Source organism: Schistocerca cancellata, chromosome 7 (genome assembly GCF_023864275.1).
Source record: "Schistocerca cancellata isolate TAMUIC-IGC-003103 chromosome 7, iqSchCanc2.1, whole genome shotgun sequence".
NCBI lineage: Eukaryota > Metazoa > Arthropoda > Insecta > Orthoptera > Acrididae > Schistocerca > Schistocerca cancellata.
The window spans coordinates 148,853,329-148,876,848 of record NC_064632.1 but is presented as its reverse complement, the minus strand read 5'-3'; positions in this window follow the sequence as shown (position 1 = coordinate 148,876,848).

Genomic DNA, 23,520 nt, shown 5'->3' with positions numbered 1-23,520 from the left:
CAAACAGCTGAGATTACCGGTCCCTAAGCGTACACACTACTTAATCTAACTTAAAACTAACTTACGTTAAGGACGTCACACGCACCCATGCCCGAGGGAGGACTCGAACCTCCGACGAGGGGGGGGGGGGGGGAGAGTCGCACGGACCGTGGCAAGTCGCCTCAGACCGCATGTCATTTCTCTTGGATATACATCAATTACATACGTTAGGACAGAGCCCTTTTTATTGAATTATTTTTTTATCTCTTATTTAATGTCCCTTTGTATTTATTAATTATGAATTCTAGTCAATTCGTAGACTATTTTTCTGCAGGATGAAGCTACAGATTATTTTTTGCAATTAGTTAGCTGCTGGACATAAAAGCAGATGTGTGCTGCTCGATACTGTGACTACATCGAGATATTCCTTTTAAACAGAGCCATGGAACGTCAGATAAACCTGCCTTCTTTGGAATTGCAATTCTTACCTTCTTGTTGAAGTCTGAGGGTATATCGCCTTTCGCATATATCTTGCAGATGGATTAATTTGTCATGGCTGGCTCTCCCAAGGATCTCAATAGTACAGAGGGAATGTCGTCTAGTGCGAACCTAGAGAGCTTCTGTTAAGTTTGGAAGGTTGGGGACGAGGTACTGGCAGAAGTAAAACTGTGAGGACGGGGCGTGAGTCGTGCTTGGGTAGCGCGTCGGCACGGTAGCTCAGCGTGTTCGGTCAGAGGGTTAGCTGCCCTCTGTAACAAAAAACTGAATTAATCGATCAACAACGAACTTAAACGGATGTCTTACGACGTCCGCCCCAAGCTGATTCAGCGAAAAAAAAAAAAAAAAAAAAAAAAAAAAACAATTGCCCGCGTAAGGCAAAGGTCCCGAGTTCGAGTCTCGGTCCGGCACACAGTTTTAATTTGCCAGAAAGTTTCACATATTGTGTTGCTTGTCAGTGCCTCAGCAGGGTCGATGATGATACCAAGCTGTTCACACCACGTTTTCAACTTGGTTTTGTACATCCACCCCCTCCTACTCCGTTAAACTAAAATCTAATGGCATAAGATCCGGTAATATTGGTGGCTAGTTAATTATATTACCACAACTAGTCCGGCGAGTAGGGTAATTGCGGTTGTAGTATTCCTTCACAAGTCTGGTAAAATATGTATGAGCTCCAAGCTGCTGGAAGTACATTGCACTCCGCTGGTCAAAGGAACATCCTCAAGGTGTTCAACAAACGCAAGTTTCACAAAAAATGCAAGTAATTCTTACCCAACTTTCGCTCTCCTAAAATGACTGGGCGTGTCAACACGTCAGCTATCACATTGCGCCAAACACTTACCGCAAACGAACTTGGAAAGTGGTTTCCGCTCTAGTTAATGGATTTTCCCACGATCATTGATGATTATTACGTGTGTTGTTGATTCCATTCCGTGTAAACGTGATTTCATCAGTGAATAGTATTGACGGAAGCAAACGACGATTATCATTTAACCAGTGACAGAATTCAAATCGAGTGATGTTCTCACCAGTGTGCAAATTGTGGACACGTTAAATGTGAAATAGATAAAAGTTCCGCATGTAATGCTGGCGATACTCGTAATGGTGGAACATTGATGCGTGTAGAAAGTCGCCGTGTCCTGCATGCACCACTCCCACAGTATGGTGCTCTTCCTGCACAATTTGTTGAACTACGCGTTCAGAAGAAAAATGGTAACGTGGAAGAATACCTGTTTCACGCAATGTGCTTCAAGTTCTTCTAAACGATCATTGATCGTGTTCAAAAGTATTTTAAAGCACCGACGTTATTCTTCGGTAGTAGCAGGATCATTGCCATTGCAAAAGCCATAAACACACGCCATAACTGCACATTCTTAATTAGTGTAAATGTGTGGCATTTTTAGGGAGCGTATGTATAAACACTGTCGATCGTTGCTTTTCTCTGATACACTTGCAGTCTTCGCACTACTTCGTCCATAACGCATCATGAACAATTGCGCGTTCTGGTTCAACGGCAGAAAGACATTCAAAGGAAAGAGGCTGAAAAAAAGGTGGTAGGTTGATCTAGAATTCAACGTTAAAGCGTTCGGTGGATAACACCAATATGTGGGCGCCACTAGCCCAGAAACAAGTGTAAATTAAATGTGTTCTATCTTGGAAACTATTCGGAAAAGGGCATACGTCCATATGGAGTTTTTTTCTTCAAATGAAATTTGCTGTCATATTGTTGAATACTGACCAAGCCTCCTGGGACAGCCTCTGTAAGTAGGAACAGCTAAGCAGCAGGAAATCTAGGTGGACAGGAAATTCAAGCGACATCCTTTGGTAAATGGTCATTCATTTATCAACAGACTAACAATCAAATCAGCTGCAACAATTATGCTCTTCCTGCATTCTTCAAACCCCTCTTGTTATCCTGATACCTTCAGTCAATAATGTCAGATTATGAATAATAAACGGTGTGTAACACTATCTGAAAATTTTGGGAAGCCAACCGAACCAGGCAATTTGTTAAGACTAAAACCAATCTCCAGTTAAACCAATTACACACTGCGAGAAAAAATAAACAAAGTCCAACACGAATTCTAAATCAGTCCAAGATAGCAAGAAAATTCTTCAGGCGTAAAGTGTGTAGCCGCAGCTTGCAACGGATACCAGTTGAAGAAGTATGAAACCGGAATTTGGTTGCAATAATTACACATCTGTTGCTGGAAACTGGCAAGCAATATTTTATTCAAAATCATCTCCATTGTTATTTATACATTTCTCCCACCTCCCGGCAGGCTATGAATTCCACGCAAAAAAAAGTCATACCAATAGAAGCGTTGATCAGCGAAAGCGTGTCCCATTGATGCAAACAGATGATAATCGGGCGGGGACATTTCTGGAGAATAAACCGCATGCCCTAGTATTTCCCAACTGAATACACCTCGATCGTTTTCCTGACGCGTTTTGCTGTGTGCGTTGGGGCTTTATCATGGAGCAATATGACTTTGTGTTACCTTTTCCCTCATCCCGGCCGTTTTTCATGTAATGCTCGATTTAAATGGACGATTTGCTGTTGGTAGCGATCAGTGTTAACCGCTTCACCAGGTTTTAGCAGCCCACAATAGATGATACCCTTCTGATCCCAACGAACACAGAACATTGTCTTGTTTCCAAAGCGACTTGGTCTCGGAGTGGATGTCGATGGTTTGCCTGGATTCACCCATGATTCGGCTGATTACTGCGCCATCCTGCAGATAAAGAGGTTTCTGCGGATGGACGTACGTGTAGAACTACGAACCACCCAACGTCCCCCAACAATGTAACAACTGCCAGCGGTTCGGCCACTCGGCCCTCCGCTGTGGCCTGGCAACTCGTTGCCGCGGATGTGCTGGCAGTCACAGATCCAACACCTGCACACTGCAAACCAGCGATGCTGTGCCAACTGCAGTGGGCCCCATGCGGCCAACTTCGGGCAGTGCAGTGCCTACAAACAGGCGCTGAAGCGTAAACAAGACAAGAACAGAGTACAGTACGACATTCCACGCCCAAGGCCAGTGCCGAACCCAGTAAGGAAAGGCGTAACGTTTCCCACGGTTGCACGCCCTGGCGGAACGGCACAGGCCGCGGAACCTCAGCGCCCTTCACACACACGCGAAACAACCGCTGTAACAACAGCTACACAACAGCCACAGACAACACCTGAAAACCAACAAGCATCGGTAGCAACACCTATGCCCCCAAACAACACGACCCCACTCCCGGAAGTCACGTGCTGCGAAGAAACGCACGCTATACAGGAAAACACACCCACACAAGAACCCCAAGCCCAGAGGAGGAATAGACGTACACGTAAACACAGGGCGGGGAACACGAAATCACCACAACAGGCCACCCATCAACAACAGACCAATAACACGCAGGAAAACAGTCAACAATACATCGAGACTGTAGCCCACACTACCATCCCCCTCACCACAGAAGTAACACAGGCGCCAAAACCTCTGTCACAAAACATAAACGCAAATGCCACTCCTAACAACACACCAATACGCGCTAACTCCACAACAGCACCTCAGGCTGCCACACCCAACACCAATACATCACCTGAGGGAATACTGGAAACACTATTCCCTAGACACACGACCGTTCAAATTCTTACCAAGGCACTGACGGCCGTCACTGCACTCATAACCCAGCTCATGAGCGCCGAATCCTGGGCTGTCATACACACTGCCATCACAACACTCTTTCACACTCTTACATGAATAATATACCCACCAGGCCCATAACGCAAACCCGCACACACTATCGCAGATCCTGTTCTGGAATGCAGACTCGATCCACAACAAAAGGACAGAATTGGCCGCGTTCATGGAGCGCAAGGGAATCCGTGTCGCGCTGCTGAGCGAGACTAAGCTTAAACCGCACAAACAATTAAACTTTCCTGGCTACTGCGTCTATCGTACCGACCGACCGGGCGACGCCGTGGCAGGTGGAAATGCAATCGTCATACATAAAAACATTGAGCACACAAACATAGAGCTCCTTGAACTGGAAAAAATCGAGGCACGGCCGTCAGAGTCAAGTTCAACGGAGCCTACACCACACTGATATCGGTATACAACACTCCTGTAGGCATTTCAACACGCGATATCAGCACACTCCTCAACATTTCACCGCAAGTAATAGTCGCTGGAGATCTGAACGCAAAACACCCAGAATGGACTTCAAGCATACGAAATCCCAACGGCAAAAAACTGTATGAACATTCACTAGGCAGAAACTACATTATAGTAGCGCCCACTGAACCAACGCACATTCCTTCTCACAGGGGATACAGGCCAGACGTGATAGACATGACCCTCATCAAGGGCATTACATCGATACTCAACGTTGCCGTTGAAAACGATCTGCCCTCAAACCACCAACCTGCAATACTATACATTGAGGAAACACTGCAGCACATGGAACAACGCAAGATGCTGGACTACGGGCGTGCGAATTGGGCATTTTTCAAGGAAACGATCGATAGCCACATCCCACCCATACACGAAATTAATGAAACAGCACAAATTGACGTGGCAGTAGAAACCCTCACTAACGCCGTCCAGGACGCAATGGCAGGCACCATACCTGATCGCACCTCACAACAACACAGTGCGACCCTGCCCCAGGAAATCCTGGGCCTAATCTCAATGAGGAATCGCCTCAGGAGACAATGGCAGCGCACCAGGCGTCAGTACTTCAAACGGCACATTAACAGGCTACACGGCATCATACACGATAAAATACAAACACATACAACACAACAGTGGAACCAAAAACTCGAAGGGCTGGACACCGCACGACCTGGCGTGCGGCAACTAGCACGACACGTCACCAGGGAGAAAATATACACCCCAACGCTTCAAGAGCCTGACGGACCTGCATACTCAGCGGAAGAGAAAGCATAACTAATGGCCCGCACACTCGCAGCGTCATTCACACCGAACCTGGTACCATCAGATCCAGTGTTCACACTCGCTACTGACCAAGAGGTTACACGCATTCTAACCCAACCATTGCGCGACGACATTCGACATGCTAGCACAGCCGAAGTCTCCTGGGCTATAATGCATTCCGCTGCTAGGAAAGCCCCTGGTCATGATGGCATTCAAAACCGTGTCCTCCAGGAGTTCACGGATAAAGCTACTGAATACCTAACACACATAACGAATGCCATACTAAAACACCAACACTTCCCCGCCTTTTAGAAGACGGCCAAGGTCCTGATGTTCACGAAGCCGGGGAAAGACCACAGCCTCCCACATAATTACTGACCCATCAGCCTTCTGAGCTCGCTCAGTAAAATTGTTGAGAAGGTGATTCTCAAGCGCATGACTAGGCACTGCATAACAAATGACATCCTGACACCGGAGCAATTCGGCTTCAGGAATCACCACTCCACAACACAACAACTCTTACGGGTCGTTGAACATATAACACATGGCTTCAACATAAACAAAGCTACAGGGGCGGTGTTCCTGGACACCAAAAAGGGTTTCGACCGTCTGTGGCACAACGGCCTCATTCGCAAACTCAGCGACGCGGGATTCCCCGACGGGCTGGTGCGTCTAATACACTCATACCTCACAGACAGGAGTTTGACGTGCAGGGAAAACAATCAACACAAGACTATACAGAAACTCCAGACATTCGCAGAATCCGTTTATTCTGAATCTGGGGAACTACGACCACAATCATAGATGGAAACATAAAAGACCAAAAGACATACTTGTAAGGTCCTAACATCTATGGCCAAGCACACGCAAACACAACGGTACAGGTGAGCCCCTGTTAATCAGACGCCATTACTGAATATCCAGCTGGAATACACTGCCGAATAACTGGCACCACGCAGGGAAGCCGTACCGTACACTGCATGCAGACAAGCTCCACACATCCTCCACACAGTGAGATGATCTATGGCCGATCTCCCACTACTGTATAACGACCTTGATTGTTCCAGGAATGTAGCGGCTGCAGCAAGTGAGATACATCGCCATCGCTTGTCACGGTAATGATGCATGATATCCATACTAACAAATCCAACCTTGCATGAACTATTGCAGCTAGTAAGCCACTACTGCTCTTACTACCCATTCCACTGTCTCAGAGCTTTTTTTCCCACGGCACGAGCCTTGGCACTTTTTTCCCTCTGCTTTTCAAATCGCTACCCTCACTAGCGTTTCGTCCACTATCTATCACCTGATGGACCGTGTTAATGCGTACACAGCCCAGCATCCTGTGATCACTTACTAGATAACTAACATGTTGACGGAGGTGACAGTAAAACTTTTGGTTTGGTCACCACGTTGGTGCGGGCGTGGAGGGGCCCCATCTCTTATTTAACCCACAATTTACGACGCTTAGGATTCTCAAAATATATCAATTTTTCATCATCTGCCACTATTCGATGGAGAAACGTTTTTCTTTTGTATCTGGCGAGCAGCATTTCACAAGTGGTCTTTCTATTTGCTTGCTGTCTTTCATTCAGTTCATGCGGAAACCATTTTCCCACTCTCTGTACCTTTACCATAGCTTTCAACCGAAGAGAATCGGAATTCTGCGTAACATTCAGTTGTTGCGTGAGATCCTGTTGAGGTTGAGCATCATCTTCATCCAATAAGGCCTGCAATTCGTTGCCTTCGAACTTTGTCGGAGGTTTCCCGCGCTCGTCATTCCTCACGTCAAAATCACCACTTTTGAATTTTTAGAACCTCTCGAACACTGTTTTTCCCAAGACCATGTTCACCGAAAACATTGACAAGCATTTGTTGTGATTCTGCAGCATTTTTCTTCAAATAATAACAGAAAACCAACGCTGTCCACAAATCGTCGTTGCTAGGCACAAAACTTGACCTTTTTATCGGTTTGATATACACACATCAAAAAAAGTTTTTCATCTCTCCGGTTCCCAGAACTCCTGAAGATTAACGTTAACTGTGGATATTGTATCACAGACACAGTCCCTTTGACTGTTCAGAGATGTCACTAAACCCGCCCAAAGATGTAAACAACCATGCACGAGCAGCGCCTATTAGACTGACAGGGTCCGACAGCCGATCACTTCCAGTCACTCCATCAGGAAGGAGGTACACGGTTCGTGTAGTCTGTAATTCAACCATGCCTAGACGGTCAATACCGCGGTTCGATCGCGACCGCATTGTTACTTTGTGCCAGGAAGGACTCTCAGCAAGAGAAGTATCCAGACGTCTCGGAGTGAACCACAGCGATGTTGTTTGGACATGGAGGAAATAAAAGAGACAGGAAATGTCGATGGCAAGCCTCGTTCAGGCTGCCCAAGGGCTACTACCGCATTGGCTGACCGCTACCTTCGGATTGTGGCTCGGAGAAACCCTGACAGCAACGCAACCATGTTGAATAATGCTTTTCCTGCAGCCACAGGACGTCGTGTTACGACTCAAACTGTGTGCAGTAGGTTGCATGATGCCCAACTTCACTCCCAACGCCCATTGCGAGGTCCATCTTTGCAACCACTACACCAGGCAGCGCGTACAGCTGGGTCAACAACAAGCCGAATTGACCGCTCAGGACTGGCATCACGTTCTCTTCGCCGATGAGTGTCGCATATGCCTTCAACCAGACAATCGTCGCAGGCGTATTTGGAAGCAACCCAGTCAGGCTGAACGCCTTAGACTCACTGTCCAGCGAGTGCAGCAAGGTGGAGGTTCCCTCTGTTTTGCGGCGGCATTATGTGGGGCCGACGTACGCCGCTGTGCGATACGTGAATGCCATCCTCCGACCGATAGTGCAACCATATGGACAGCATATTAGTGAGGCATTCGTCTTCATGGACGACAGTTCCCGCCTCCATCGTGCACATCTTGTGAATGACTTCCTTCTGGATAACGATATCGTTCGACTAGAGTGGCCGCTTGTACTCCAGACATGAACCCTATCGAACACGCCTGGAATAGATTGAAAATGGCTGGTATGAACGACGTGACCCATCAACTACTCTGAGGGTTTGAGGGATTTACGCCGAATCGCCGTTGAGGAGTGGAACAATCTGGGCCAACAGTGCCTTGATGAAATAGATAGTATGCTCCGACGAATACAGGCTTGCATCAATGCGAGAGGACGTGCTACTGGGTATTAGAGGTACCGGTATGTACAGCAGTCTGGACCACCACCTCTGAAGGTCTCTCTTTGTGGTGCTACAACATGCAATATGTGGTTTTCATGAGCAATAAAAAGGACGGAAATGATGTTATGTTGATCTCTATTCCAATTTTCTGTAGGGGTTCCGGAAGTCTCGGAACCGAGGTGATGCAAAACTTTTTTTGATGTGTGTGTATACCGATGTATGGAACCTGGGTTACTGTGTGTTGACATTAGTCGTCAGCCGTTAAAGGAAACAGATGGCGCTGCAGACGCGGTCTCACGGGCCCTACACTGACGGCTAGCGCCATCTGTAGAGTTTTTCCGGTTTCATGCTTCTACACTTGGTAATCCTCATACGAGTCTACTGCCCTTGTAGCATGGGCTGCCTGGTAGACTGCCCACTACGTTAGCCCCGCCAGCATTTTTAGCGTCGAGTGTCACGGATACCGTTAATGACAGTAATCATTATCACATTGGTCACTATTTTATATTTATCTTACTGTACATGAGCATGCTACCTTTCAATAGAGACATCCTTTAACCAAGTATCTAGCGATTTAAATTTTGATATTCTTAACAGCATTTGAGAAATCATTGAAAACTTGCTAAGGCCCCTGCAGTAGACATTTCCTCTCTACTATTGAGATTCTTGGGAGAGCCAGCCATGACAAATTAATCCATCTGCAAGATTTATGCTAAAGGCGATATATCCTCCGACTTCAACAAGAAGGTAATAATTGCAATTCCAAAGAAGGCAGGTTATGATAAGTGTGATTATTACAGAGTTATCAGTTTAATAAGTTATGGTTCCACAATACTGACAGAATTGTTCACAGAACAATAGAAAAAACTGCTAGGAACTGATCTGGGGATGATACATTTTGGCTCCAGAAGAACGTAGGAACACGTGAGGCAATACTGTATCTACGACATATGAGGTAGGCTATAGAAAGGGAAATCTGCATTAATAGCATTTGTAGATTTAGAAAAAGTTTTCAACAGTATTGTCTGCAATATAGTTTTCTGAACAGTCTAATGATAAAATACAGAACGTGAAAGATTATTTACGACTTGTATAGAAAGAAGACTGCAGACATAAAAATCGAACCACATGATAACGGAAAAAGTGATCGAGAGGGGAGAGGGGACGGTTTGTAGCCTATTTCTGGCGTTATTCAGTCTGTACATTAAGCTTGCAGTAAAGAAAAACAAGGAGAAATTAGGAAACAGATGTAAAATTTAGGGAGAAGAAATAAAACTTTTGACATTAGCCAACGACGTAATGCTTGTGTAAGAGACAGCAAAGAACATGGAAAAGAAGCTGAACGGAATGGAATGAGCCATTGTAAAAAGGTTATGAAATGAACATCATCAAAAGTATAACAAAATTAATCCATTGTATTCGAATTAAATCATGCGACGTTGGGAAGAGCTGATTAGAGGGGAAATGACACTAAATTTAGTCGATCTGTTTCACTGTTTGGGCAGCAAAGCAAATAACGACAGGCAAAGTGGAGAGCAAGAATATAATTTCCGAAAAAGAGAAATTTGCTAACATGTTATGGTTAGGAAATCTTTTTGTAAAATACGGGGTGCCCATAATTGAAATTCCAGTTTCAAAATGCTTTGTGAAATGAACCACTGCTCAGAATGATGTCAAATTCGGACAGCATGTGTTGACGCAGACGGAAACGTCATGGCGCAAAAACAAATTTAACGAAAATTTTACCAACAGATGTCGCCGTAAGGGGCAAAATATGTAGCCCAACAAACAAGCAGTACATGGTAGTTTATCAATTTGCGTGTGAGATTCCCAACATGGCTGTCTCTGTGAAGGATGACACGCTGTTGATAAAGCTCTTTTACAAGAATGGCGACAGTGCGCTAGTAGCCCTGCCGAACTATCGAACACTCAAGGGTCTGAAAAACACATTGGGCCGATGTCTGCTAAGGGTCTAGAGAAAACAATTACAAAAATCGAAAAGACAGATTCTTTTCAAGTGGAATGTGGCAGAGGGAGGAAATCTGTTGAACCGACGTCTGTCAACGATGTGGCCACAACATTGCAGGAAGGGTCGAGTGGTGGTGTGCAAACATATACTGCACAGGGAATCGATCAAACATTGGCTGTGCCTGCAAGGAAGGTGCATAAAATCCTACCAAACATCCTGCATTGTTATTTGTATAAAATCACGTAAGTTAAGGAGCTCCTTCCCACTCACCTGCCAGTAAGACAAATGGTCACTCTGTAATTTCTTTTCGCATGGAAGAAGACACTGAATGGCCATGGCACATTCTGTGAACAGACGAAGCCCGTTACTATCTCCAAGGACATTTCAACACGCAGAATTGCAGTATGGGCAACGGAAAATCCACACGCACATAAAACGGTAGGACTTTGTTCTGCAGAGGTGACTGTGTGATGCGGATTGACCACATCGTTGGCTGCGTGGTTTGAGGCGCCATGTCACGGACTACGCAGCCCCTCCAGCCGAAAGTTCGAGTCCTTCCTCGGGGAAGGGTGTGTCCGTATCGTTCATAGCATAAGTTAGTTTAATTAGTGTGTAGTACTAGGGACCGATGACCTCAGCAGAAAGGAATTCACACACATTTGAACATTTAACCCTAGTGGTCCTGTTACCTACATCTACATCTACATGGATACTTTGCAATTTACATTTAAGTGCCTGGCAGAGGGTTCATTGAACCATCTTAACAATTCTCTATTATTCGAATCTCGTATAACACGCAGAAAGAACGGACACGTATATCTTTCCGTACGAGCTCTGATTTTCTATACTTTATCGTGGTGATAGTTTCTCCCTATGTAGGTCGGTGTCCACAAAATATTTTCGCTTTCGGAGGAGAAAGTTCGCGATTGGAATTTCGTGAGAAGATTCCATCGCAACGAAAAACGCCTTTCTTTTAGTAATGTCCAGCCCAAATCCTGTATCATTTCTGTGACACTCTCTTACATATTTCGTGATAATACAAAACGTGCTGCCCTTCTTTGAACTTTTTAGATGTACTTCGACAGTCCTATCTGTAAGGTTTCCACACCGCGCGGCAGTATTCTAAAAGAGGACGGAAAAGCTAAGTGTAGGCAGTCTCCTTCGTGGATGTGTTACATTTTCTAAGTGTCCTGCCAATAAAACGCAGTCTTTGGTTAGCCCTCCTCACAACATTTTCTATGGGTTCCCTCCAATATAAGTTGTTCGTAATTGTAATGCCTAGGTATTTAGTTGAATTTACTGCTTTTAGATTAGGCTGATTTATCGTGTAACTGAAGTTTAACGAATTCCTTTTAGCACTCATGTAGATGATCTCACACTTTTCGTTATTTAGGGTCAACTGCCAATTTTTCACCCTTCAGATATCTCTTCTAAAGCGTTTTGCAATTTGTTTTGATCTTCTGATGACTTTATTAGTCGATAAACGACAGCGTCATCCGCATACATCTTAAGACGGCTGCACAGATTGTCTCCCAAATCGTTTATATAGATAAGGAACAGCAAAGGACCTATAAAACTACCTTGGGGAATGCCAGAAATCACTTCTGTATTACTCGATGACTTTCCTTCGTTTATTACGAACTGTGACCTCTCTGACAGTAAATCACAAATCCAGTCACATAACTGAGACGATATTCCATAAGCACGCATTTCACTACGAGCCGCTTGTGTGGTACAGTGTCAGAACCATTCCGGAAATCCAAAAATACGGAATAGATCTGAGATCCCTTGTCAATAGCATTCAACACTTCATATGAATGAAGAGCTAGTTGTGTTTCACAGGAACGATGTTTTCTAAACCCATGTTGACTGTGTGTCAATAGACAGTTTTATTCGAGGTAATTCATAATCTTTAAACACAATATATGTTCCAAAATCTTGCAGCATATCGACGTTAACGCTATGGGCCTGTAATTTATTGCATTACTCCTACTAAGTTTCTTGAATATTGGTGTGACCTGCGTAACTTTCCAGTCGTTGGGCATGGATCTTCCGTCGAGCGAACAGTTGTATATGACTGTTAAGTATGGAGCTAATGCATCAGCATACTCCGCAAGGGACCTAATTGGTATACAGTATGGACCAGAAGGCTTGCTTTTACTAAGTGATTTAAGTTGCTTCACTACTCCGAGGTTTCGAGACAAAGTTTAGTTGTGTAAACTGTTATAAGCATCTCACATTGAAGTCCGCGCTAAATTTCGAGCTTGTGCAAAAGATCATCAATCTTGGGGATTTTGCGTCTGTTTAAATTTTTCATTCGTTGTTTGTGCCACAGTGTTTCTTATCAAGGGATTAGCTCCGTCGTTCGTTAATTTATTTGGTATAAATCTCGCAGTTGCTACCGATACTGTTTCTTTGAATTAAAGGCACATCTGGTCTAAACCTATTAATATGTAATGAATGGAGATTGGCTCTCAGGAAGGCGTCAAGTGAATTTTTATCTGCTTTTTTTGAGTAGGTATATTTTTCGCTTATTTTTGGAGGGTTTGGGGATTACAATATTCAGTCTCGCTACGACAACCCTGTGTTCACTAATTCCTGTATCGGTTTTTATGCTCGTAATTAACTCAGGAATATTTGTTAGTAAGAGGTCAAGTGTGTTTTCACATCCGTTTACTATTTGTGTGGGCCATGAACTAACTGCTCAAAATAATTTTCAGAGAATGCGATAAGCACAATTTTGGATGATACTTTATGCGTACCTCCGGAATTAAACATGTATTTCCGCCAACATATCGAGGGTAAAATAAAGTCACCAACAACTGAAGGGCTTGTTTCAGTAGTGATACAAGTCCGTTTTTGTTCATTCTGACATACAGAGTCCTAAAGTTAAATGAGCGCTGAAAAATCTGCACTTGAGGTACCAGAAATGTTCAAGTATACAGGGCGTTTCAAAAAGAAAGAGCAGATTTCAAACATTTATTTCTCAAAAACTACAAATGATAGAAACACAATTCAAACGTTTCTTGTCAGAGAAAGGTTCAAAGTTTTTCAATGGTCCGCGCAGAAGTTCCATGCAAATCCGCAGTGGCGCTGGCGTTTGTTTGTAGGAAAATGGCGACGACACCACAGGAACGATCATTTTGTGTGCTGCAATTTGCAAAGTTAGAGTCCATTGTTGGTGTGCAACGTGCATTCCGCCGTCAATTCAACAAACAGCCGCCTCGTCATAAGCAAATTTATGAGTGGCATCACAGATTCGTAGAAGATGGTTGCATCTGCAAGCGAAAAAGCACGGGTCGTCCACGCACATCGGATGAAAATGTCGAGCGTGTCCGTGCAGCTTACGAAAGGAGCCCTAGAAAATCCACGACACGGGCAAGTCACGAACTAAACATGTCTAAAACAACGGTATGGCGCGTTCTGAGTAACCGTCTGCACATGAAGCCGTACAAACTGCAATTATTGCAAGCATTGCGTCCTGACGACCACAACAAAAGGTTCGAATTTTCAACTGCAATTCTACAGGACATGGAAGAGGACAATTTTGCCGAACGATTAATTTTTTCAGATGAATCAACGTTTCACATTTCTGGTAAAGTTAATCGGCATAACGTACGAATTTGGGCGAGTGAAACTCCGAGGGACGTTATTCAACATGAAAGAGACTCACCAAAGGTTAACGTCTTTTGTGCAATTTCGGTAAACAAAGTTTATGGACCTTTCTTTTTCATGGAGAAAACTATCACAGGAACCATTTACCTGGACATGTTAGAAAACTGGCTATTTCCTCAACTTCAGGAAGATTCAAATCACTTCATCTTCATGCAAGATGGCGCCCCACCACACTTCTCTGAACCTGTACGACGGTACCTAAATAACACCATTCCAGGACGGTGGATTGGAAGAGCAGGAGCACAAGATCAATGTCATCGTCTGTGGCCTCCCAGGTCACCAGACCTTACTCCCTGCGATTTTTATTTGTGGGGGTACATAAAGGACTGTGTTTATGTCCCACCTATGCCCGCTACTCTTCAAGAGGTACGACATCGAATTGTTGCGGCCGTGAATTCGGTAACTAAAGACCAGTTGCGTCGTGTGTGGCAAGAAATGAGATACCGGTTTGATATTTGTCGTGTAACAAATGGTGCTCATATTGAGGTACAGTTTTGATATTTGTTGTGTAACATTTGGTACTCATATTGAGTGAAGGACCGTTGGAATTGTGTTTCTATCATTTGTAGTTTTTGAGAAATAAATGTTTGAAATCTGCTCTTTCTTTTTGAAACGCCCTGTATATGCATGAATATTTCTGGTATCTCAAATGCAGATTTTTCAGCGCTTATTTAACTTTACGACTCTGTATCTCAGAACGAACAAAAATGACTTCTACCACTACTGAAATAAGCTCTTCAAGTATTATCGCATGAGTCGGGTACGTGATTGAAATCAAACTCAAGTTTTCTTTGAGACTTTCAGCAACTGTATCATCTGAACTGGGAGGCCGGTAAAATGATCATATTATTATTTTATTCCGTTTGCCAACAATGACATTTGCCCATACTGACTCAAAGGAAGTATCTACTTCAATTACGCAACAAGTTAAGCTACTTCTAACAGCAACAAACACGCCACCGCCAACCATGTTTAGCCTATCCTTTCGGAACGCCGTTAGGTTCTTCCCAGAAATTTCTTCTGAACTTATATCCGGCTTTAGCCAGCTTTCAGTGCCTATAACGATTGGAGCATCAGTGCTTCCTATGGGCGCTTGGAACTCTGGCACTTTCCCTACACAGCTACGACAATTTACAACTGATGTACCAATGGTTCCTGTATTTACGTTCTTCCTGTTTTCGGCCTGCACTCTTTGTGACTGAAGCCCTTATTGTGTTTTCCCAAGACCCTCTAACCTAAATAACCGTCCAGTCCACGCCTCACAGCCTCTGCTGAACGTGTAGCCGCCTCCTGCATGTAGTGGACACCTGACCTGTTCACTGGGACCCGAAACGCAACCACCCTTTGGCGCAAGTCGAGGAATCTGCAGCTTACACGGTTGCAGAACCGTCTGAGCCTCTGATTAAGACCCTCCACTCGGCTCTGTACCAGAGGTCCGCAATCTATGCTGTCGACTATGCTGCAAATGGTCAACTCTGCTTTCATCTTGCAAGCAAGACTGGCAGCCGGTACCTCTCCTGTTAACCGCTCGAAGCCAGAGAGAATCTCTTCTGATCATTGGTACCGACATGGGCAACCACCTGCAGTTGGCTGCACCCTGTGCTCTTCATGGCATCCGGGAGGACCCTTTCCACAACTGGAATGACTCCACACGGTATGCACACGGAGTCACATAAGTTTTCTTTCCCTTCTTGTCAGCCAGGTCCCTAAGGGCCCCCCTAAATGGCCTAACATTGGAGCTCCCAACTACCAATAATCCCACCGTGATACTCAGGATCTTGCAGGCTGAGTGGTTTCCTCTGAAACAGTACAGGCGACAGCAACATGCTCAGCGGATAGTGTCAGCATAAGACAGCACCTGGAACCTGTTTGTCAGACAAACCGGGGAATCCTTACGTGCTGCCGCCTGGGAAGTCTTTCGCCGCCAGCTTCGCCCCGGGTCGACCTCCCACTCGACCACAAGGGAGGGGTCAACCTCAGTGAGAGCAGTAACTGGGATGGCCACCAGTGGGGACCGATCGGAGGACGCGGACTTGCTGGACGTTCGTTGGATCCCCACGGCCGCCCCACAACAGTGGTGCCCATCCACTGCAGCCTCAAGTTGTGTAATCAAAGCCATCACAGCCTGGAACTGCGAGCGAAGTGTCACCAACTCGGCTCGCATCCGCACATAAGAATCAAAGTCCTTGTCCATACTAAAGACCATGGAAAACTAAAATATGCAGATAAACCGACTATCGGCACGTGCTGCACAACTCTACTGTAGACGGTGGTGACAACGCAGGAACTGTGTCTAATAATAAGCAGATATACAAAAACCTAACTACCGAAGCACTCAGGTGATACTAAACAATTCGCCCCTGATTAGGAACTTGTAATATGTCACAAAGTTGGTTTACTTTCCGACGCAAACGAAAACGCGAGAATTGTGGCTATTAGATATTAAATTTATGCACAGAAATTAAAGAAACTAAACTATTAAAGCACACAGATGATGTAATAAAATTTTCTCCTGGTTAGGAACTCGTAAATGTCAGAAAAACGGTTACTTCCCTGTTGCTGCGTCTGTCTCGGTCGGCTACTACCTGATAAAGGCTATGCGAGTCTTCGGCGTACGAAAGTCTTTGCAAGCCTTCAATAATGTGAATGTGTGGGTAGGATCATTTTTATGCGCTGATTTTTCTCATTATGAGTGTATTTGAGGGTGATCTGTTTTAATTGTTAGAAACCATTCAAAAGTCAAGATCACACAAAATATTTTTTATTCAAGACAATCAGTTTCAACGGTCTTAGCTGTCGTCTTCAGGTCTTGATATTTTTTGCAGTAAAACATATTCATTTAACTCTGATCCTCAGGCACTACAGTTTTATCCACTTGACAACTTGCGCATGAGGTTCAGCGTAAAATGAACATGTTTTAGTACAAAAAATGTTTAAGACCTCGAGATGGTAGCTGTTGTTTGAATGAAAAATATTTTGTGCGTTCTCGGCATTTTAAAGGTTTCTAAAATTCTTATGCAAGATGGAGCTCCTCTGCACATTGCACAGCCAGTGAAGCGGCTGCTGTAGAAGCGTTTTGGAAAAGCTAGAATTATCAGGCATCATTTCCCTGCAGCCTGAAGGTCCAGATCACCTGACCTCAATCCGAGCCACTTCTGGCTGTGGAGTTGCGTGAAAGATGTATTCAGCGCTCCAGTCACGAAGTTAGCAGACATGAAGGTATGCACTGCGCAGCGCATTCTGGACGTGACCCGAGACATTCCTAACCGTTGTGGAACATTCTGTTTCTCTGTTTCAGGTTGTGGCAGAAAACGGTCGACAGCATATTGAACATGTCTTGCACCAGCCTGATGACCATTGGAAGCCGATGTCATTATACTTTTTGTTTGGTTTTTTGCTCTTAGAAAAATTAAAGTCTGATTTTTCCTTCCGATGTGTTATGACCTTACCGTGGTGAATGGGCTTTACCCAACTACCAGTGCTACACCTCTTGACTGCCGAACTTGTGAAGACACGCACAGCGCGGATGCTGTAGCGTGCAGCTCAGATCATAACCAAAGTTTTGCGATTCGTCTGTTATTTGTAGCGGACGGCGTTTATGTTAAGATATTTTCAACGCCATCTATTTGTGTAAAGTTTTGTTAAATTTGTTTGTTACATGACTTTTTCCCACGTGTCAGTAATATGTTGTTTAACTTTGATATCATTCTGAGCCGTGGTTCTCTTTCTAACTCGAGACTCAGAGCAGAGCAGAGATCAGCAGCAGCAGCAGCAGCAGCTCTTCGGTTGAACCCAGTTTGTTTACAGAGATTAGTTTAGTGCTATTTAGCTTGCTCTCAGCAAAGATGAACAGTAACTGATTCTTTCGCTGTTTCAGTACTGCTTATTTTTCGGTCTTTTGTCTTGAGTGAGTTTACTTTCTAGTGTAGATTTCCTCCACAGAAGTCACTAATGTTACTTTATTTACTTGAATTCCACGACCCCTCCAAATAGTAAATATTCAGTAGACCATCTATGGCCGATCCCGCACTTCTCAAAAAGTGTGTTCATGACAAAACCCAAAATCCAAATGAGTCTCTAAATTCACTCATATGGAAACGATGCCCTAAAAACACATTTGCATCCGCTACAGTTGTCAGAATTGCGACTTATGATGCAGTTATTGTATTTAATGATGGGAATGTCGGGAGGATGAAGGTATTACAAAGAATGGGCTTCAAGATAAGAAACTTTACTCAAGTCATCCTGAGAAAAAGAGATTTACAGCGCGTCTCTGCAGCTGAAAAGTCAGTTGAAGACCTGGTAAAGGAATGAAGACAAACAAGAAACCAGAAGAGAAGGCTTGAAGGGAAAGACGACTCCGAGTACAAATGTGGTGCCTTCTGGAGAAGTGACATAGGAAAAAAGTTAGATTGAACTTTAAATTGCGTTTCCTGAAAAGTTAGTTTTTTACAGTTTATGTATGCTAGAATTATGACATTTTGTACACATATTCCTGTAAACCTAATAAACGTTATCTCAAGAGAATATTTTGAAATTCTGATTGCAAGCTGAGGTATGGGGCAAAGTTATTGGAATTTTGCATGTATTTAAAATTGTACTTGTGGAATTATAATTAAAAATTATGAAAATTCTCTTATTTGGCCTATTCCAAAAACCTCACGAGAGAAGCTTACAACATATAAAGAGCTGAAACAGAGAATTTTTTTCAGAAATCTCTTGAATAATTTCTGAGAAAAAGGAACATACATTATGTTTTGAAAATAAAACTTCAAATTTCATTAAAAAAAGTTGAGTATATATAATCAAAAATTTTTATATGTAAATGTGTTACTTTCATTAACGCGCGGTACAAAATTTCATTGCCACATCTCCAAAACTGTGGATTTGATGCATTTTTGAAATAGTGTGTGTTTTTCATCAACGTCCCCCTTTAACTGCTTGTGTGTTTTCGTATTTAGGGAGTTTATTCTCGCTTACTTTGTTAGCTGGGAGTCTAAGTTCAGGTAGTCTGTAGATCAGTTGTCATTTCTTCTGAACAGCCAACTACATAGTTCATTGAGGTTTCAGCACCCATTGTTTACACGTCAGGAGGGTACCAGGTTGCTTCTTTAAGTTTCTGCCAGCTTTTACTGTTTACTCTCCAGTTAGTCTTGCTAGGATGGGTAGGATGTGTGCCTGCTGTGTGCGGTCCCAAGAGCAGCTGACCACAGTTCGCGAAGAGTTTAATGCGGTTTCGGCTGCGATTAGTCACCTTAAAGCTACCGCCTCGAGGTGTAGAGGAGGTGGAGATTCTGGATCGTCGCATGGGACACCTTAGATGTCGCTTGTTACGTACAGGGGCTCTACTGCCCAGTGTATTCGACGTGGTGGACCAGCAGGATTGAGTGGCGTGGCAACGTGTTCTCGTCGCTCGTGACGGAGGGCCAATGTGGAGGCTGGCCATATGGCCTCACCTATTCACCCTGTGAGTGAACAGGAAGCCTTTCCTTCAGCAGGGTCTGAGCAGGAACACGTGGGCAGGGGTATGCTAGTTCTCGTGCTCTGCAGTCTCGGTTCAGAAGAGGACGCGCAAATGACAGGCAAAGTTTAGTAGAGGTTCGTACGTCTATGAGAAGATCGATCCGCGAAGCATACAACAGCTGCCACCATCATACCTTGGGTAAAGATCTTGCTCTATGTAAAACCTCTGAGCGGCTCTAACGCCTCCATCGAGTCACTCGTTAGCCAGTCTGGTTTGACAGCAGAATATAGCACTTGTAACCTCCCCCTCACTTATGGCCCTTAATGACAGTGAAAAATTAAACCCCGTGTACCTAATGGAAATTTGGGAAAAGCAATCGTCACCGAAGTTAATCTGTCGGTAAAGAGGGAGGAAAGGGTTACATCTAAATGAAAGGAAAAATGCAAATGAAACTGGTGGAAATTAATTTTGAAAAGGGGTAAAGTTAATAAAGAAAGTAAATGTGCGGCCGTTACGTTAGCAAATAAGTAGCGGTAATTAGATATTTGAGATTTGGGGGAAATCACGGTCGCCAGTCCTAAGGACAATTACTATAGTAACTGAAAAAGAAAGGTTATTACACATATAATTAGCACTAGAAGCGTGGCAACTGAAGGTTGACATGTGTAGTGTGAAAACTGAAAGTTTGTCGGAAGTAATAAATTTCGCTACACTCTGACTTAATTTAGGAAAAGAATTAATAAAACCGGAAAATCGAAAGTTAATTTAGTGACTGAAGTTAATAGTGAGCTTTCTTTCTGAAGCACATCGAAATTCAGTAAAATACGGTTAGTCTTGGACTACCTCAACAATCATTTCAAAAGCTACTTGAATCTACACAATTTAGAAGTAAGAGATTTAACTTTGAACTTGAATTAAATGTTTCTGAACAATTAACAATAGTAAAATTTAGTACGTACCAAGCTGAGCTGCAGTCACAGGTAAGCTAAAATACGGTAACAAAACTCGCACTCTTAATTTGTGCTTGTGTAATCTAAATATTGTAGCCAGCTGTGAATACCTTAACTGAACTTTGAAATTAAAGCAGTGAAATCGAATGATGCTGGCGTTTGAATTTCAACGACACTCGGGTTCATTACATTCCGGAAAAGGAAGGGACCCTGCTTAGTAACAAAGGTTCATGCTACGTTGCTGTAATTTAGTTATGAAAATGGAATAGTTTGAAAAGCTGAGGTCTGCCATACAGTTCTAAAACTTTACATGCTTCCAGTCTTCCTTGTTGGTTGATTGAAGGCTTGAAGCCGTCGATCGAGGAGGTGGCGACAGTCACTCATTGTCGGCCGTCGCTGTTGCAGAAGCTGGATGTTGGCGCGCCTTCTTCTCGACACGGTCACTAGGCGAAACGGGCTCTTGATGTGCGCCAGCTAATGCTTCCCGTCCGCAACACTGTCAGAAACTATCATCGCAAGTCGAGCGCAATTACATGCTGCCCAACCCCGAAAGCGCGGCAACTCGCGGGAACGTCACACAACACACCTGCTCCACTGCACCACCCTCGCCAGACTCTCTCTCTGCCCGCGCTCCACGCGACAGCGTTAACACTACCAAAGATCCTAAACACTTTGGTTGTCCACACGGCCTATCGGTGTATTCGTTCGATAGCATGGTTTTCCCTAGGCCAGCATATATATATATATATATATATATATATATATATATATATATATATATATATATATATACAAACAGTGAAACAATTACAATATATAAAGACACAGAAATGTCATATCTTCAGGTAACGAAATAAGGAAAAATATTTATAGTGCAGCAGATGGAAATAGGAGGATATGCATTTCCGGCGTTACACACTTTTAAGAAATCGTTCACGCGGGAGAATCGTACAAACGTACCGTCGTTTGACCATCGCACAGAGACGCGCATGGGTGACATAGTTATAAACATTCCTGTCGTCGTGAAACAATTGAAAGCGTTTTAACAAATAAGCTGCCAGGTCCGCATGGAATCCCAGTACTCTAAGTCATTGGTCCCTTACTTCGTTTGCATTCATCGCGAATCTTTGGGTCAGCGCAAAATGTCAAGATACTGGAAAAAAAGCACAGGTGACTTTTGTGTATAAGAAGGGGCTCACAAAATAACAGACCAGTATCCTTAACATCGATTTGTTGCAGCATTCTAGAGCGTATTCTGAGTTCCCATGTTACAAATTTTCTAGAGACCGAAAACCTCATGTCCACGAATCAGCACGGCTTTGGAAAGCATCGCTCGTGAGAAACCCAGATTGTTCTTTTCTCACATATATCGCGAACTACGGATGAAGGGCAATAGGCAGATTCCATATTTCTAGATTTCCGAAAAGCCTTCAAAACGGTACTCCATCGCAGACTGTTAACGTAGATAGGTGCGTACGGAATAGGCTCCCAGATATGTGACTGGCCCGAAGACTTCTTAATTAATAGGACCCAGTATGTTGGCCGTGATGGTAAGTGTTCATCGAAGACTGGGATACATCAGGAGTGCCCCAGGGAAGAGTGATAGGGCAGTTGCTATTTTCTGTATACATAAATGATCTGGCTGACAGTGGGCTGTAACCTGTGGTGATTCGCTGACGATGCTGAGGTGTTCAGGAATGTGTTGAAGACAAGTAACTGTGAATCGGTAGAAGTTGACCTAGAGAAAATTTATATTTGGTATGACGACTGGAGCTGGCTCTTAATGTAGAAAAATGTAAATTAGTGCGGACGAGTAGGAAAACCAACCCATAGTGTTCGGATACAGCATTAGCTGTGTCCTGCGTAAGACAGTCACATCGCTTAAATATCCGGGTGTAGCTTTGTGAAGCGATATGAAATGGATCGAGCATATGAGGACTGATGTAGGAAAGGCGCGTGGTGGACTTCAGTGTCTGGGAAGAACTTTAGGAAAATGTGGCTCAGCTGTAAAAGGGACCGCATATAGGACGATAGTTGCGATCTGTTCTTGGGTACTGCTCGAGTGCTTGGGATCTGAAAGAAGACATCGAAGCAATTCAGAGGCGAGCAGCTAGATTGGTTACCGATACCTCGATCGGCATGCAAGTGATACGGATATGCTGTGGGAGCTCTAGTGAGAATTCCTGGAGGGCAGAAGATTGTCAATTCAGGAAACACTGCTGAGAAGGTCTAGAGAACTGGCATTTGAAGCTGACTGCAGAACGATCCTAATGTCGCCAATGTAAATTTCACTTGGGGACCACGATGATAAGATAGGAGAAATTTGGTATTTAGACAGCCGTTTTTACCTCACTCTATCTGCGAGTGGAACAGGAAAGGAAATGACTAGTTGTGCTACAGGGTACCCTTCGCCACGGACCGTACGGAGGATGGGGAGATTAATAAGTTTAATTATGGAATTCTTTTACTTACCTGAAGTGTAGCCTTGTAAGAGGTGAAGCGTGGACTATAGTGTTTATATAAGAAGAGAGTGGGAGTGTTTGAAATGTGGTACCCAAAAGAATGCTGAAAATTAGATGGTAAATCGAGTACCTGATGAAGTGCTGAATCAAACTGTGCGAATCAATATTTATGATACAAACTGACTATAAGAAGGGGTAGATTGATAGGACATATCCTGAGCCAACAAGGAATCGTTAATCTGGTAATGGAAGGAAGCAGGACGAGCGCTAAAAGCGTAGAGAGAGACCAGGAAATGAATACAGTAACAGGATCAAATGGATGTAAATTTAAGTAATTACGCAAGGATAAAGAAGCTTGCATAAACTAACATGGGGAATTAACG